We start from the raw sequence: 16,653 nt of genomic DNA, 5'->3' as shown, positions 1-16,653 counted from the left end.
CTGCTGCTGCTGCAAAAAAAAAAAAAAAGCGCGGAAAGCGGGCGCTGAAAAGTCAGCGCCCGCTTTCTTAATGTGCGCATGGCATAGTGCCATAGCAGCGATATGAACTTTTCACAATCGCGCATTCCAAGAGAGGAAGAAGCACTTTGACCCAGAAAATCAGCATTGCTACAATTTCAGCGTAAGCACAACATTCAAATGAAAGAAGCAGTTTTGCTATCATTTATTGAGTGTATTTTCACAGCTAAGACATATGGATACCATCCATGCTTAAAAAGTCACTCCCTGATGAAGAGAACTCACTCGAAACGTTGCAGTGTCGGGACTAAAAGACTTATTGCATGAAGCTTTGAATACAGCATCTGTGCGTCAGAACTGTGAGTTGTAAGTGGTATAACATCAATTTGTTGTATACCACCAAAGTTACACTGGACTGCTGGGGTTTTCCAATGATTATAACCTTTCTCCAACAACCACTATATTGGAGTTGGATTAAGTAGCCATAGAGGCATTTTCATATAGCCCATTATTGGCACTCTATGAGGTTTCCCCAGTTTAAAACACATACAACCATCTCATTCTCTAGCTAGACTTTTCTATAATTTAGTATTGATCATATGAGTGTCTGGCATCATCTGGATTTATTATTTTGAGTATTGATACCCGTAAGGGGGGGGGGGCACCGTGCAATATTATAATTAGGGGGTTGCGTTAGCAAGGAGGCGACCCTAGCGCTTCCTTGCTAACGCGACCCCTCGGTTACCAGCGGTCTGCCGGTTATGAGTTTATCGGAATCGGTTTTTGTAACGCAGCCGGTCGGTTATGAAAACCAACACCAAGCATGTTGGCGTCGGTCTTCAATGCAGCCGGCCGAGTTTTGGTTTTTTTTTTTTTACTTTAACTTTTAAACTTTTAAAAGAAGTACAGAAAAGCAGTTTTTTCTGCTTTTCTGTACTTCTTTTCAATGCGCTCAGCTATTAACGCCTGCTCCAGGCAGGCGTTAATATCAGAGCAATAAATGTGCGTCTGAGACACACATTTATTTTTTTGCATTTGGAGTGCATGAGTAATAGGCTCATTCACACGCATTTACATGTGATGAGCGCTAACTCGTTCACTCCGCGTCGGACGCGCGTTAAATAAGTGCTAATCCCCCTGTTGCATTAGGGGGTAGATTAGCGCCTATTTATCCCGCGTCCGACTGCAGTTTATACAGTGCCCTCGGCTGAGCGCACTGTAGTGCATCGGCCCCTTTGTTTCTGGTAGGTTCATCTTTTACATCTTCTACTTCCTAATCTTCACTGCTGAGCCGGTAGGAATTTCCCTTCTGTAATGCAGAAGAGGTGCAAGCTACAAACCAAAAACATCTGAGGAGAGCAGTGCTGATTATATTTCAATTGTTTCCTCAAAAGTTTCCTAAAAGGTACCTTTCTATGAGAGTAATTCAGAGAAACATGGGTTTACATGGCCAGATCTCAAAGTATCCCACTCAGATTTGTCCAGAATCAAGAATAGTGGTGCTGCTTTAATTGTATATTTTAGGGTCTGTTTAAAAAAAATAAATAATAATTTGTGAGTAATTGGCAAAGCTGACAGCTTAGAAGGGAGAGGCCCTTACCTAGACTAATACAACAAATTAATAGCAGTTCCCATCTTGCCCATTCACAGTCCAAGAGGGCCATTATGTTTTTGCTGCTACCGCTGGAGAAACTCCACCCTGCTCCGTTCCACCGTGCCCCGCAAGCGAGGTGCTGTCATGACATGTCTCTGGAGATTTACAGTGTCTTCTCCAATGGACGCTATCCTGAAATCAACCTCAGCCTAGAAGCTCTTTTTGCAAGAATCTGGGTAATTAATGGGATTCCCAGAAGCAGCGATGGGCTGGCTGTAAGCCATGGTTAGCAGTGATTAAAAAAAAAAGAAAGAAATCTTAGTGGTTCACTGAATGCAAAAGGAGTAAACTTGGCTGTATAGATTTCTTGGTAGTTTATTTATTAAACGAATAAATGGGTGCCTCTGTTAATTATGGTGAAGCAATATAAACTGACAGCGGGCATGTGCCAGCTTTGATAATCATGAATGAATTGCATGCCCAAGCCTATGGCTATGTCACATAATGTAATCGAGGCCATCTGAAAAGTACATACTGTCTTACAGAGCCATAAGCATTGCTGGGCCTGGAAGTGAGATTCCACAGCCACGTGTCATCCTATAATGCACAAGGAATCTTTCTTTACGATGCGCCAGGGCCACTCATTCCATAATACACATTAACTTTGTTAGCTCTTCAAACTATACACTTTTTTGAAAGCCAGAGTACATTTCTCTTGAAGAGATGGTGCTAGTGAGGAGTCTCTGCCCTTGAAAGAAAACTGTAAAAATAACTTTCTTGTGCTTCTGACAAAAAAAATGTGAATTACAAATGAATTGCTCAGATGGGCGATGCGACCAGGCCGCCAGCCCACGCAGCGTGTGCTCTGTGCCACCACGCCAGGCACACATTTGGGCCTCCTGATCGCCGGGGCTGGCGGAATCCAAGCGTCTTCGGGCGCTAAAGGAAGAGGGGAAAGAGAAAAAGGATGATTCACTGGTGACATGAGTTTAAAAAGTTCAGGTCCAAAAAGACTGGCCTTCCAGTTCTTGGCCACCCAGTGGGGGGGTGGGGGGGTGGGGGGGAGGCTGAGGTAGGGGAATGGACAAGAAAAACAAGGGTGAAATGGCGCTCCTCTTAAAACAAAAATTCTGCTTTAGCCTGGCTCTCCTAATGCAGCAGCTGCTCTCAGTAGCATTATGGATCACAGAAGAGTATGTGAAGAGAGAAACATATGTTTTAGGTTTTTTTGCACTGCTTATTTCTTAGGCTTAGCTTTATTGTTTTATTAAATAAACTGTACAAGGCCAGCTCTGCTTACACTTACTGTCAGGGTCTTGGCTAATTGAAAACAAATGGCCAGCTAACAAGACCTGTTGCTTTTTTAGACTGAAATTCTTTACTGCTTGGAGGGCAAAAATACATCCTGGAAATTTGTAGTGAATTCTGTTGCATAAGATAGCGCGTGAAAGACTGTGGTTCCCTCGTTTGGGAGCAATGCACTTCATAAATCTGGCAACGACATGAGATAAACTATTAATTTTAAAAGAAAACATTATTTCTTCTGAGGTTCTATTAGCCATGTGGGTCTTCGGTCTGAGCTCCATAGTCTTGCAGGACCCACTGACCCTGCACTTCAGACTGAAGCCAGAAGAGGCTACAGGTAAGAAGCGCTGCTCTTCTCTTGCAGACAGGAAGAAGAGGGGAATTGTGCCGGGGGTGGGGTTTAGAGGACCTAGGGAAAAGACTGCACAAGGTGTGGGGAGGAGAGGATTGTCTCAGGTAGGGGTTAGAGGGAGGATTGCACTTGGGGGAAAACTGATCATGCTAGGAGGGAGGTGCTATAGGCTTGGAAGTTTGAATGTCTTAAGTACTTAGAGATGCCTTGGCATGGGTCACTTTTTTCATAAGGCATCTGATTTAATTAGAGCAGTGATGGATTAAAGGAGAGGGCAGATGGGGCAGTAGCACTGGACTCAAGCCTCAGTGGGCCCCACACAGGTCAGATTAATGGTAAGGGTCCTACTGCTGCAGGATATGACTGGGAGTACGCGAGGCCCATGGCCAAGGGGGGAGGGGGCCCCAGACTATCCTTAATCCTGGCCAGCACCGTTTTGTATGGCAAAATTTTACATTGGCACCGGCCTCAAGTCTGCTGGCGTCATTTGCAATAGCAGCAGCTGTGGGGCAGGAGCAGCCAGGGGTCAATCCTGCCCTATGAAGAAATTTTCAACAAGAGGGTAAGAACGTCTGGGGAGGATCAGGGGAGGGCCCAGGAGTATGTGCATGCGAATGTATGTTGGAGGGGTGTTGGGTGGCAGCGCTGACAGCTTTACATGTTTTTCTTAAATGAAACAAATTTAAATGAATTAAATTTTGTTTTTCTTTTTAAAAACAAAATAAAATGAAAAAATGTTATTAAAATGTGTTTTGTTAACAACAAATGCATATCTCAGTCAGGTATTTTAATGTTTTCTTTTTTAATATTTAATTTAATATATTTTTATATTCCGCCTTTCAGCCACTGCAAAGCAGATTCCATTCAGGTACTGTAGGTATTTCCCTATCCCCAGAAAGCTCACAATGTAAGTTTTGCCTGTCAAATGTCCCCTGTCTTACCTCTCCTCCAAGGTATACATATTTAGATACTTAGGGGCAGATTTTAAAAGCCCTCCGCGCACCAAGCCTATTTTGCATAGGCCCGGCAACGCGCACAAGTCCCGGGAGGCGCGTATGTCCCGGGGCTTGAAAAAAGGGGCGGGGAGTGGGCAGTCCGGGGCGGGGCAGGGGCATGGCCAGAGGCCTTCGTAGGGCCACTAGGCCGGGGGATCGTGTGCTGGCACTTGGCCGGCAGGCGCAACTTGTAAAACAAAGGTGAGGGGGGGTTTAGGTAGGGCTGGGGGGCAGGTTAGGTAGGGGAAGGTGGGGGGGCGGAGGGAATGGGGAAAGCCATCGGGATTCCCCTAGGGCTCGGCTCATGCAAGGTGCAGAAGTGTGCACCCCCTTGCGCGCCGACCCTGGATTTTATAACTTGCGTGCATGTTAGAAAATCAGGCGTACATTTGTGCGCGCCGGGTTGCGCGCACAAATGTACGCCCGCGCGTACCTCTTAAAATCCAGCCCTTAGGGCTTTAGGGCCAGACCTCATTTTGATAGCTTTTCTCTGCACCATCTCAAGTCTGTCTATATCCCTATGGAGGTATAGCTGCACATGTTTCACCAAGGACTCGTCCAATGGTATAATCACTTCATTTTTTCTACTAATCATGCCTCTCCCTATGTATCTCTCCAGCTCTAGCCAAGGCCGTGTTGTATTGTTTTGCTATCTTGCATCCATCAGATATAATCGTCTTAAGGTCTTTTTCCTGCTTTGTGGATGTGAGTATCTCACCACCCCCATCGTGTACTGCTCCCTCTGATTTATATACCCTAAAGGGGTAAAATTTGTAATAGCCCACGCATATTTAAATCTAATACGTGCATACTTCCCCTTTGAAAATGATCTCACCAAAATTACCTGCACACAATCACACCTGCTAATTTGTGTGCAGTTTTTTTTTCAGGAATGTTTACGCACATGCTTTTGAAAATGCAAAAGTATATATGAAGGTGCAAACCCCCTTCCCCCCAATTCCACCCTCTGGGAACACCTCTGCTCACAAATAAACGTCCTCTCCTTCAGGCTACATGTGGGCAAGCTTATCCACATCCAAGGCAGGCAACTTTGTAACAGGCCATTTCCACTTTTACCCACAGAATTGGCTGTGCAAACTACCCTTCTTATGCATACCTCCTGCATTTTTCCGTATTAGATGTCAACTGTCAAGTAGTCAGACCACTCCTCGAGCTTTCTTAGATCAGGTCTCATTCTGAATACTCCCTCCCTCGGGAGTATCCAGGCTGATGCAGATTTTAGTGTCATGGGCAGAAAGACAAACTTTTTCTTCTGCCCCTTCCAGGATATCAATCACAGAAATATTGAACAGAACCAGCTGCAAGACCAAAACTTGAGGCACTTCAACCATCCTCTTTTTTTCTGTCCGAATGAAAATTGTTTATTCCCACGCTCTGTTGCTCCTTCCACCATTTTCTAACCTATTCCACTACCTCAGCACCCACCCTAGACTGCTTATTAGATTATTTATGAGACTGCTATGCAGGATGGTATCAAAAGCTTTGCTGTCCAAACCACATTCAGCTCTCACCCCCCCAAGTCTAATTCTCTGGTCAAACAATCAAAAGAAACTGATCTGATTTGTCTGACACAATCTCCCTCTGGTAAACCCAGTGCTTCCTTGGACCCTGCAACCCATCAGTTTCAATTCTTTTTGCTCCTTAGAAAAGTCTCCATTAATTTTTCCATCACCAAAGTACAGTCCCGAATTTTTAGCCTCCTCCCTAATACTGCTTTTATAAAGAGAGTAACATCCATTCTTCTCAAGTCTCATGGAATCACTCCCATCTCCAAAGATTATGGGGCACATTTTTAAAGATCCCAGCGTGCGCACATGGACGCGCAGATTTGATAACATGCACGCATCATTACGCGCATGTTTTAAAATCTGATACCCATGTGCACATGTATCGGCAGGCGCTCGCAGCGGAGCGCGGGGATGGGAATTTTCTAACACACGGCGACACAATCGGGCCTTTGCCCAGTTCCCTCCCAGTCCGCTCCAATTAAGAAACAGACTGGGAGGGAACTTCCCTATCCCACTAACTGACCTTCCTCCCTTTTCACCTCTCCTCTCTGACCCCTAAACCCGCCCTACCCTCATTTTTTTTTGTTTTTCAACTTACCTGCTCCTTTGATGCTTGTTAAACAAGAAAAAATATTGCTCACTTGTGTAAGAAGTTGAAAACTACAGCAAAATGTCCATAGCTTTCCCATGAATGGCAGGATGGTGCACAAAGTTCAAAAAACGATGTTTTTTGGGTTTTTTTCAATCATGACTTCTCGAGGAACCCTAGTTGAGAAAGGCTGGCCTAGACTATGAGCCTTAGAACCCATAACTCTTCGACTGTTTCTCCTTGCCTTTTCTACACTTTGTATAACCTCATACCCATTCCTTTCAGCTATCCTGTTGCTCAAGGGCAGTCTAGTAAGCTCCTCACTTTCATGTTTTTCTGCATAATAGAAATGTGCTTGTTGGAGATGACAGTCTGAATCAATTGACTCCCCCCCCACACACACACTCTAATTTAAACACTTGTCACTATATGATCTGAATTTCTCACCTAGGATTCCTTTTGTCTGTCATAAAAAACATGCAGGTCATCAATATATTATAGCCTTCTATTGCTTCATTTAAGGGTCCAGCCTCCAATATACCTAAACCCTCTTCTTTGTACCAGGTTCAAAGCAACATATTGAAGATACTGTTCCGACATTGCTTTTCCTCTTCCTTCCCATGAACAGATAAAACCTCAGAAAATGCTATGCTCTTTTCCAGATGCTAAAGCATTTTCTGAGTTACTATCTGTTCACGATCGGGGAGAGGAAAGGCTTGGTCACATCAGCTATCTCAGTGATATTCTTAGGGCAACTGGCCAAGCAGACTGCAATATGCAGCTTCACACATAATATTAAAAATCAAGGAAAGGGTGAGACACCCAGCTCAGGCAGAGAAATGCAAAAGGAGGAGAGAGAGGTGGAATTAATACTTACAATTAAGAAAAAAAGAAACATAAAACAGTCGACAGCAATAGAAACTCACAAGATGCATATGCACCAAAGTGATCTGGATGAAGGACTGAAAACTGGAGACAATTTGAGTAATCATGATATGGGCTTAATTGCAGAATTTAAAAAGTGATATTTTATGTGGGTTTGGGAGGGAAATTTAGATGGTTCTATGGTTTATATAATTATGTGTTACATTGTATAGGATGTGTGTGGGGGCGGGGGTGGAAGAAGTATATTTACTTTTGGTTTTAAATGATTGCATTTTATGTTTATTATTGTTTTATGGCTATGTTGGGTTCTCATTTTTGTAAATCGCCTTCAGCATAGAGGTAGGACATTTAACAAATGTAAATGATAAATGAAATAAAAACATAAACTTGGCACAATTAGTTGGATAGTCTTAGATGTCTGCATATAAATGCAAGAAACAGAGCCAGTAAGGAGGAAAAATTAACTGTTTATCTTGTCCACTCAGAAAATCTTTGAAAATTGACTCCATAGAAATGATCTTTTCAGTGTTTGGGCACATAAGATCATCTTATTGTTTATGACTCTGGTGGGTTCATCCTTCCCTCTCAATTCTCCCCTTATCTGGAGGCTGGAAAATGATTGTCTCAGGGAAGCAGCGAACTTGCAGGCATCAAGCAGGGGGCAGCAGGTCAGATCTGGAGCACAGCATTTTTCTTTTCTAGCATAGCCTGGCTAGAGCAAAGGGAAATTAAGTGCCTTGTTAAAAGCCAAACAATTGGGCCCTGGGGACAGAATCTGAACCTGGCAACTTGAGAGGGGCTAAGATTTCACAGCCATGATCTGTCCACTAGAGCCATGCTACAATCACTGATATTATGTGACCTGCGATTTTCAGATAAAGTGGTGTGAAATCTGCTGCAAAATCACCCAGAGGGCATCGTTAAGTGCATTTGATTTCCCCAACAAACAGAAGTTGGGGAGAACGATAATGAGTCTCCCTGTGGATCTCATTTTCAAAGGGAAACTCTTTGTGGCATTTCACTTAAAAAATGCGGCCTCTCTGCGTGCACAACGCAACTAAATTTATGCCCACATTCTTTCTACCTGCAGGGAAGCAGGTGCAAAGTACTCGTGTTACAGTACATGGGGAGATTTGAAAATTAAATCTCTGCACGCATTTTTTGTTGTTGTGTGTGTGCAGGTAAAAGTAAGAATACCGTGAAACAGGGCGCATGCTTTCAGTTACATATGGGGGGGGGGGGGGGGGGGGGAGTTGCAATTTTCAAAACAGAGCCCCTCGTCCTTCAAACAGATGATCATTGAACTGTGAGGGAGGAAGGGGCTGGCAGCTGGATGGTGGCCTGGTTAGATGCACAGGGGGGAGAGACAGAGGCAGGAACAGCCAGAGGGAAGCGGGAGGGGCGAGTGAAGACTTGGAGCCCTAGGAAACAGAGCACGAGCCTAGTGCCACCCTGGTGAAGAATACTAGACTGTGACAATGAGCTTTATGTACCGTTCTCCTTGCTAAAAATCTAAGTGCCAGCTTTTGATTTTCACTGCTTTTATAATCATAAACAAGAACCTCTATATGGCTTTGGGTTTAAGTAAGTTTCTTGGTTACAACCAGACTAACTTCAGAAAATTTGTGAGTACCTGAGAGGAAGATTTACTGTGAGCCAGTTCATGTGAAACTTGGACAGTGTGAGAGCTTCTACAGATAGAGTTGTTCTTGGAAACTTGGGGTATGCATGGAAAAAAAATGTAGCTTTGGTTTTCATTTAATTTTCTATTTATTTTGTGTTATTTTGGATGGAGACTGGCACAAAATGAAACAACAAAAGTTGTTATTTCTTTGTTGTTTCAAATTGACAGCACATCCCTAGCTGGTGACTGTGAAGTCTGATTGTACGTAAAAGTTATTTGCTGTTTTGACAGCCGCCATGCACTGTGCAGAGGATTTAAACGTATTGTCCACAAGGACTCCAAGGTCCTTTTCCTGAGTGGTGACCATAGTTGGGATTATTTTTCCCTATATGCATCAATTTGCACTTTTCCACGCTAAATGTCATCTGCCATTCAGTTGCCCAGTCTTCCAGTCTCACAGGGTCCATCTGAAGGTCCTCGCAACCCGCTGTTTTAACAAAAAAAATTTGTTCCTACATATGTTTATTCATTTTCAAATATACATTTGAACAGGACACGAGTACAACTAACTGTCCAACTCCAACAACTTGAACCAACATTCTCCCATCCCCCTTTCACCCACCCCTTAAACCCTAGCACTTGCATTATGAAGGAAAACAGCAGGAATGCCCCCATGAAATAAGCCCATCCCAAACAGGCCTGTCAAACCCACAGTTCTTACAGCCTTTGCATGTCCTCTTGAACGATCGTAGAAAGGCTATCCCAGTATCCTTGCCAAATATCCGTACATCGTTGGCGGGAGTCCCAAGATTTGCTTTTCGCAGACATATTCAAATTGTAGATTATGTGGGCGAGATTTCCATTGTGAAAAAGACGGTGGATCTGCACTTATCCTCACAGCCCGAATCACCGAAACAGCGCGGTGACATGCTTTCCTAAGAAATAGTTTTCCATGGTCAGCCAATTCCTCCCTGAACAAACCTAGTAAACCCACCCTTGGGGATAAAGGAACAGACACATTTAACATTTTACCAATAGCCTGAACAGTCTCTGACCAGAACTGAGAGATCTTTATGCACTCCCGAATGAAATAATAAAAGGATCCCTTTTCAACCCCACACTTTAAAAAAACTGTCAGAGTCACATGGCTTTGCTGCCTATAACAACGCTCGAGACATATACATGCAGTGGATTAATTTGTATCAAGTTTCTCGTATTTGCACATTTTCAGAAACCAGGAAAGTATCTTGTAAAATAGCTTGTACCTCTAACTTAGTTAACTTTATAGCAGCATGTTTTTCCCATTTCGCAATTACACTCTCAATTATTGTATCATCCTTAAAAGATACAATGGCTCTCCTAAAGGAGGCACAGGAATTCGGTTTTCCCCCTTTCCAAAAATGTATCTCTTTTAAAGCTGTATACTCATGAAAAGCACTATTACTTCAAGATAGGGATAAAACGTAATGCTGTGCATGTAGAAACCCATAAAAGTCTGCTGTCCCCAAATAAAAACTCTTCTGTAAGTCCTGAAAACTCCTTATCTTATTCTTATCACTCTCCAAAAATTACAGAACTCTAGTGAGACCCTTAGCTTCCCATCTTTTGAACAATTGATTGTCAAAAACCCGGCAGTAACTGTGGATTACCCTGCAAAGTTAGAAGAGGTGTGGAGGCCTTTAGCCTATGTAACTTCCGTTTGCTTAAGTAACTTCAAGCATCCCTTCCTGCTTTCAGCAATAAAATCTGCTTGAATTATACAGGAATTTCAGAAAGATTGATTTGAACTATATTTCCCCAGCCAATACATACATAGCCAGCTGGTGATGAAACCATAAGGGGAAAAATAGCTTGAGACCCATCAGCCAGTTTTTAACATCTCCAAAACTCATGCTAGATTGTAATCCCTTCATGATGGGCACCCAAGCCCCCACAACTGATGTCGGCATCAAAGTGAGTAGAGGAACCCTAGCCCTGTGTTTAGCCCATAAAAACTTCCTTATAAGTTGGTGGAGGTATTTGATCTGCTTAGCCATAATGGCAGTTGTTGTAATACATACAGCCATCTTGGCAACTCCGTCATCTTTAACATCTGTATCCTCCCCATGGCAAAAAGAGGCAAAGCCACCCATCCAGATAATTTCAGCCGCATTCTCCTAATCAAGGCACCTATATTTTCCTCATATAAATGATCTAAATTATCGGTGATCAAAATCCCCAAGTATTTCATCTTATGTTCCACCCATTTTAAAGGGGAAACTTTCCCTCCATTTGTCTCGCAAACCCCCACATTATTTCCAAAGCCTTGGATTTGTCAATATTAATCCTTAAGCCTGAAAAAAGTCCAAACTCTTTATGAATGTTTAAGACTCCCTCTGGCGACTCCTGCAGACAACACAGAAATACCAGAATGTCATCCTCAAAAGCCGCCACTATGAACCCATGTGACCCCATCTGGAAACCTCGCATCTGAAAATCAGCCTCAATGTTTCTCAATAATGGGTCAATAGAGAGAACATATAGGAGGAGGAGAGAGAGAGGGCATCCTTGGTTTGTCCCTCTGTGTAACAGAAAATCCTCAGAAACACAACCATTAGCTATGATTGCTATTTTTAGGCTGATGATATAGTAAAGAAATATTTTTGAGGATCTCTTCCTGAATACCATATCTTTTCATCACAGAAAATTAAGTAAGGCCATGACACGCTAATGAATGCCTTCTCCGAGTCAAACCCCACCACCATCACAGGGTGCTGTCTTTGTCTACATTCTGCAATCGCAATGAGTAATTTTATTATATTTATACTGATGGAATGGTCTTTCATAAAGCCCACTTGCATGCCAGATATAATCAAAGGAAATACTATACTTAACCTGTCCGCATACATTTTGGCATATCATTTTGCATCAAAATTCAACAATGACAAAAGCCTATAAGAGGCCGGGTGAGATAAAATCGTTACCCGGTTTTTCTAAGACCATGATATATGCCCTGATAAATTCCTCAGGAAATGCAGACTTCTTTTGGGAATCTAAAAAGAAATCCCTTAAAGGCTGTGATAACTGGTCCGAGAGCAATTTTTAGAAGTCCGCATTCAGACCATCCGGTCCCAGCGCTTTGTGGCTCTTGCTGTGCTTAATGACATTGACTATTTCCAGTAACGAAATGGGAATACTGAGAAGCTCACATTGTACCTCTGATAACCTTGGAATTTCTGGGTTTTGAAAAAATTGCTCCTCTTCTTTTCACCTCCCCTTCTATCGTCAGTGTACAGATGTTGATAAAATCCTCTAAGTACCTTACAAATATTCTTACTCTGAGACTGGAAGTTATCCTTCTCATCTTTCAACTTTTCAATAAAAGTATTTTTCCTACTTAATCTCACCAAGTTTGCTAGGAGTTTTCTGGCTTTATTACCATATTTATTTATTTGTTAGGCTTTTATATACCTATGTTTGGAATGTCTGGTTTACAGACATTTAAAAAGATGAAAACATAAATATCAACAATATAAAACAACAATAAAGGTCAATAAAATCATAGGAACCAGCAATTAAACTTATACACGTATTTCAAAAATAAAAATTATAAAATATAAGTGGTTAAAAAATTTTAAAAACACAATATTAAACTATTATTATAAGCACAATTAGTAAAAGACAAATAAATAACTTAATCTATACAAATTATAAAATAATAAGCATAGACATGGTCTTAAGAATGGTCCAAAAAATGGAAACGTGAATAAGGTTGTGATTAGTGAGGTTGAGATAGATTAGCTTTAACCTATGCCTTCTTTATAAGCCTGTTCGATTATCCAAGTCTTGAGATTTTTTCTAAATGACTTGAGATTTGAAAGTGCCCATACCTCATGGAGCTCAAAACTTTCTGATGTAATGTGGCATTTAAGGCTTGTAATATCGTCCTATACTCTTCTCTCAATTGTTCAGTATTATTATGGGCCAGCTTCTGCTTCGCCACATTCAGTCTTGTCTCCAAATCAATGATACTTTTATGCAAGACCTTAGAGCGAACAATCAAAAAAGAAGTAATCTCCCCTCTCATTACCACCTTTCCAGTCTCCCAATATAGCATAGGGTTATCTTTGTGAATGACACTGTTGAAATCAAACTCCTCCCATTTCTTCTGTAAGAACCATTTAAAGTCCATCAGGCCGATGCAATAAGAGGTGTGGGAGAGCCAGCACTCTGAGTCCAGCGCCCGCTCTCCAGACGCACGTCCAGGCACCTCTCCTGGGCGCACGATTTTGTATTCAAATGAGGCCGCGCGCTAATAAGGAGGCGCTAGGGACACTAGCACATCCTTAGTGCCTTATTAGTGGAAGCGCCAGCTGTCAGCGGGTCAGACAACCAACGTTTAATTTTACCGACGTCGGTTTTCAAACCTGCTGACAGCCACAGGTTCGGAAAACGGACGCCGGCAAAATTGAGCGTCCGTTTTCAAACCCGCTAAACGGCGGGCAGATTTTTTTTTTTTGTGCCTCCAACTTAACACTTTTCCTGGTGCTTTCAAAGTTAATGCCTGCCCTTGAGCAGGCCTTAATTTCTGAGAGTAAAATGTGTGGCTTGGCCACACATTTTACTTTTAGTATTCCAGGCTAATAGCTAATAGGCTCATCAACATGCATTTGCATGTGATGAGCGCTATTAGTTTCGGGGGGGGGGGGGGGGGGGGGGTTGGCCTCGCATTTTCCACGCACTATTACCCCTTACAGTATAAGGGGTAATAATAGTGTGTCTAAAACACGCGGTCAAACGGAGGCTATACGGTATGCTTGATCGAGTGCACCGATCTATATCGGCCTGCATATCTGTCATTAAATGACTAGGAAATCTCCAAATTTTTACCCCTTTCCTCTCCCCAGATAGGTGAATATCTATCCATACCATAACATGGTCAGAAATTTCCATGGGGCCAATTTCCGCCCTTAATTTTTTTAAGAAAAGAATATCAGAAATTAAGATGTAGTAAATTCTAGACATAGATGAATGGTCCCTAGACATATGAGTATATTCACGGGAAGTGGGATTCATTGTCCTCCAAACATCTAAAAGATGTAACTCATCACACAGATATTGTATTCCCTTTTCTCCCCATACTGCCTTATGCTTCAGGAGGACCGATCTGTCCATAAGTTGATCATGGACAGCGGCGGATTCACGATGTTGGACCGGCCCGGGTATTCGCCGCCTAGGCCGGCCCAGGACACATCACGTGGTCTGCCAAGCGCGGCTCTGTCACGCGGCAGACCACGTGACTGGAGCGATCGGTCAACTGGGGGATGCCCGATCCCCCGATAGGCCAATCCGCCCCTGATCATGGACACTATTAAAATCTCTGTAAAGAATTAGCTGACCTTTCAATACTGACATTAATTTGGCAGATACCTCAGTGATAAAACCATGTCTATACACATTGGGGCCATAAATATTGCTAATAGTGACCTCTTGCCCTTGAATTTTTCCCACCAATATCAGGTATCTTCTACAGGTATTGTGAATCTGATGACCGAGCTGAAAAGTGATATTTTTGTGAAACAATTCTGCTACCCCTGCCTTCCTCCCCAGTGCAAGCGCATAAAAGCACTGACCCACCCAGCTCCTTTTAAGTTTCCTACTTTCAATTTCTGACAAATGAATCCCTTGAATCCCTGCATTTTCCCCTTTGTGTTTCCGCAGCGCCCTTTTAATCTTTGCCCTTTTAATCGGGGTACCCACACCATCTACATTCCAGGAAATACACGGAATATCACCCATCTGACCCCTTCAATAGCGACCATTTGCAATCATCACATATCCAAAATGACCCGGCCTGAACACTCAACCTATGGTCTGTCAGCATCCCATGCCCCTTCTGAACTTCAGGCTCACCAGTTTCCACTGGTACTACAACCTCCTCTCCAGCTGAATCCAATCTCTGTACCATATTCCTTGCAAGTGTTGTCCCACCCCCTCCCTTGCTCTCTCCACCTCCTTCCCACATCCCCAGAATTTAAAGTGACTACCACCATAATCAGGGTGTCCGATCAAAGCCATTAGAAAACCCAAGGTTTCAGAAATCAGAACAACAGTTCCTCAAATTAGGTTTATAGCATCTGAACTGAATCAGGCACTAACAAACAAGTGTATGCCATCATGAAGAATCATAAATCCACAACCTGCATTAATTCACAAAATATTGAAATTCACCCCCATAAACTTTCCAAAATACTTAACAGTTCATAGTGTTTGATGCGGAGCATTGTTAACGTGGCCTGGTCCCCGCACTGCCTCTGAAAAGATTTCCATCAATGGCGAACCTCTGCCAAAACATTAGAGCAAAAGCTCATATCAGTTACAGGTAGTCAAAAGAATTGAACTGAAGAAAAACATCGCCAACACATTCCAACAAAAGTAAAAAAACTTAATAGACTGGGCATCATAGTCCAATCAGCCATCTGCAGGATCCAACATATCAAAAATCAACTGGCCCGCTGAACAAAGCACACCAAAGTGCCCAACTCCATTATCAGTACCTCCTTCCCAAATGGTCAACTACCCCGCTGTAGTTTAAGGAGGAATAATGTCTCTGATAGCTTCTGGCGTAACAAAAGTGAGCGCCTTCCCGTTCTTCCAGACTTTTAGTGTCGCCGGGAACAACATCACAAATTTTATACTTTTGTTGATTAAGTCACTGCAGATAGAGGAAAAGGACCTGCGCCGAGCTGATACCTGGGCTGAAAAATCTTGGAAAACCAAAATGTTCTGATCCTCTTTAGATTTCTTGTAAGCCGTTAGAATCATTGCTTTTTGAGCCGAGTACCGAGTTTAGGAAATGGGCTATCACAATTCTGGCACTGGTGGTCCCTCTGGCCTTAGGCCTTATCCTATGTACCCGTTCAAAAATAAGGGAAACGTCCAAATCTGGCAGTTTCAGTGCCTTCGGTAGCCAGCCCTCTAGGAAGGAGAGATTAGCTTCCGGTATAGATTCAAGAAAGTCCAGAAAGCACAGGTTGTTCCTTCTTGACCTGTTTTCACTCACCGCCAGCGCCTTCTCCAATGCCTCCACTTTCCACGTGAGTTCAAGGGTGTCATCTTCCACAAAGGAAATCCTTCCTTTGGCAATATCCATCCATCGCCCTATTTCTCCCATGGTATCTTTTAACTCCGATAGGGCTGAGTTTATGAAGTCAAATCTAGTATCAAGTGTTGCAACAACTGCTTGCGTTAGCTTGGATCCTATGTGGTCATCCATTTCAGGACCTTGCACGACTTCTTGCATGTCGGCCATTTTGGCATCCACCGACTTGCCTTTTTCCTTCTCCCTTCTAGGAAGCTTGGTGGACATCTTCGTGTGGAAACTGTTATCACCACCAGTGGTATCCAATCGGTAGCTTTTGGGAAAGCAGTATAGAATCCTTGAAAGATGACTTCTGAGCCCTAAAATATGCAAAAAATCAGGGCGGAAGCACCTGGAGCTCAAGGGAGAGCACTCCACCAAGCTCACCGCATCACGTGATCTCCCTTAACAAATTTTAATAATCTGATCATCTCACTTATCAGTCCCTTTACCAAATCATTTATGAATGTTAAACAGCCCAGGTCCCAGTACCAATCTCTGTGCTATCCCATTAACAACCTTTCTCTATCTGGAAAACTGACCATTTTATCCTGCCCTCTGTTCCAGCCTTTTAACCAGTTACCAATCCACTGCCTCCTATTCCATAACTTTATAATTTCCTGAAGAGTCTCTCATGGGAGA

This window comes from Rhinatrema bivittatum, chromosome 8 (assembly GCF_901001135.1).
Source record: "Rhinatrema bivittatum chromosome 8, aRhiBiv1.1, whole genome shotgun sequence".
NCBI classification, from domain to species: Eukaryota; Metazoa; Chordata; class Amphibia; order Gymnophiona; family Rhinatrematidae; genus Rhinatrema; species Rhinatrema bivittatum.
This window is presented reverse-complemented; position numbering follows the sequence as displayed.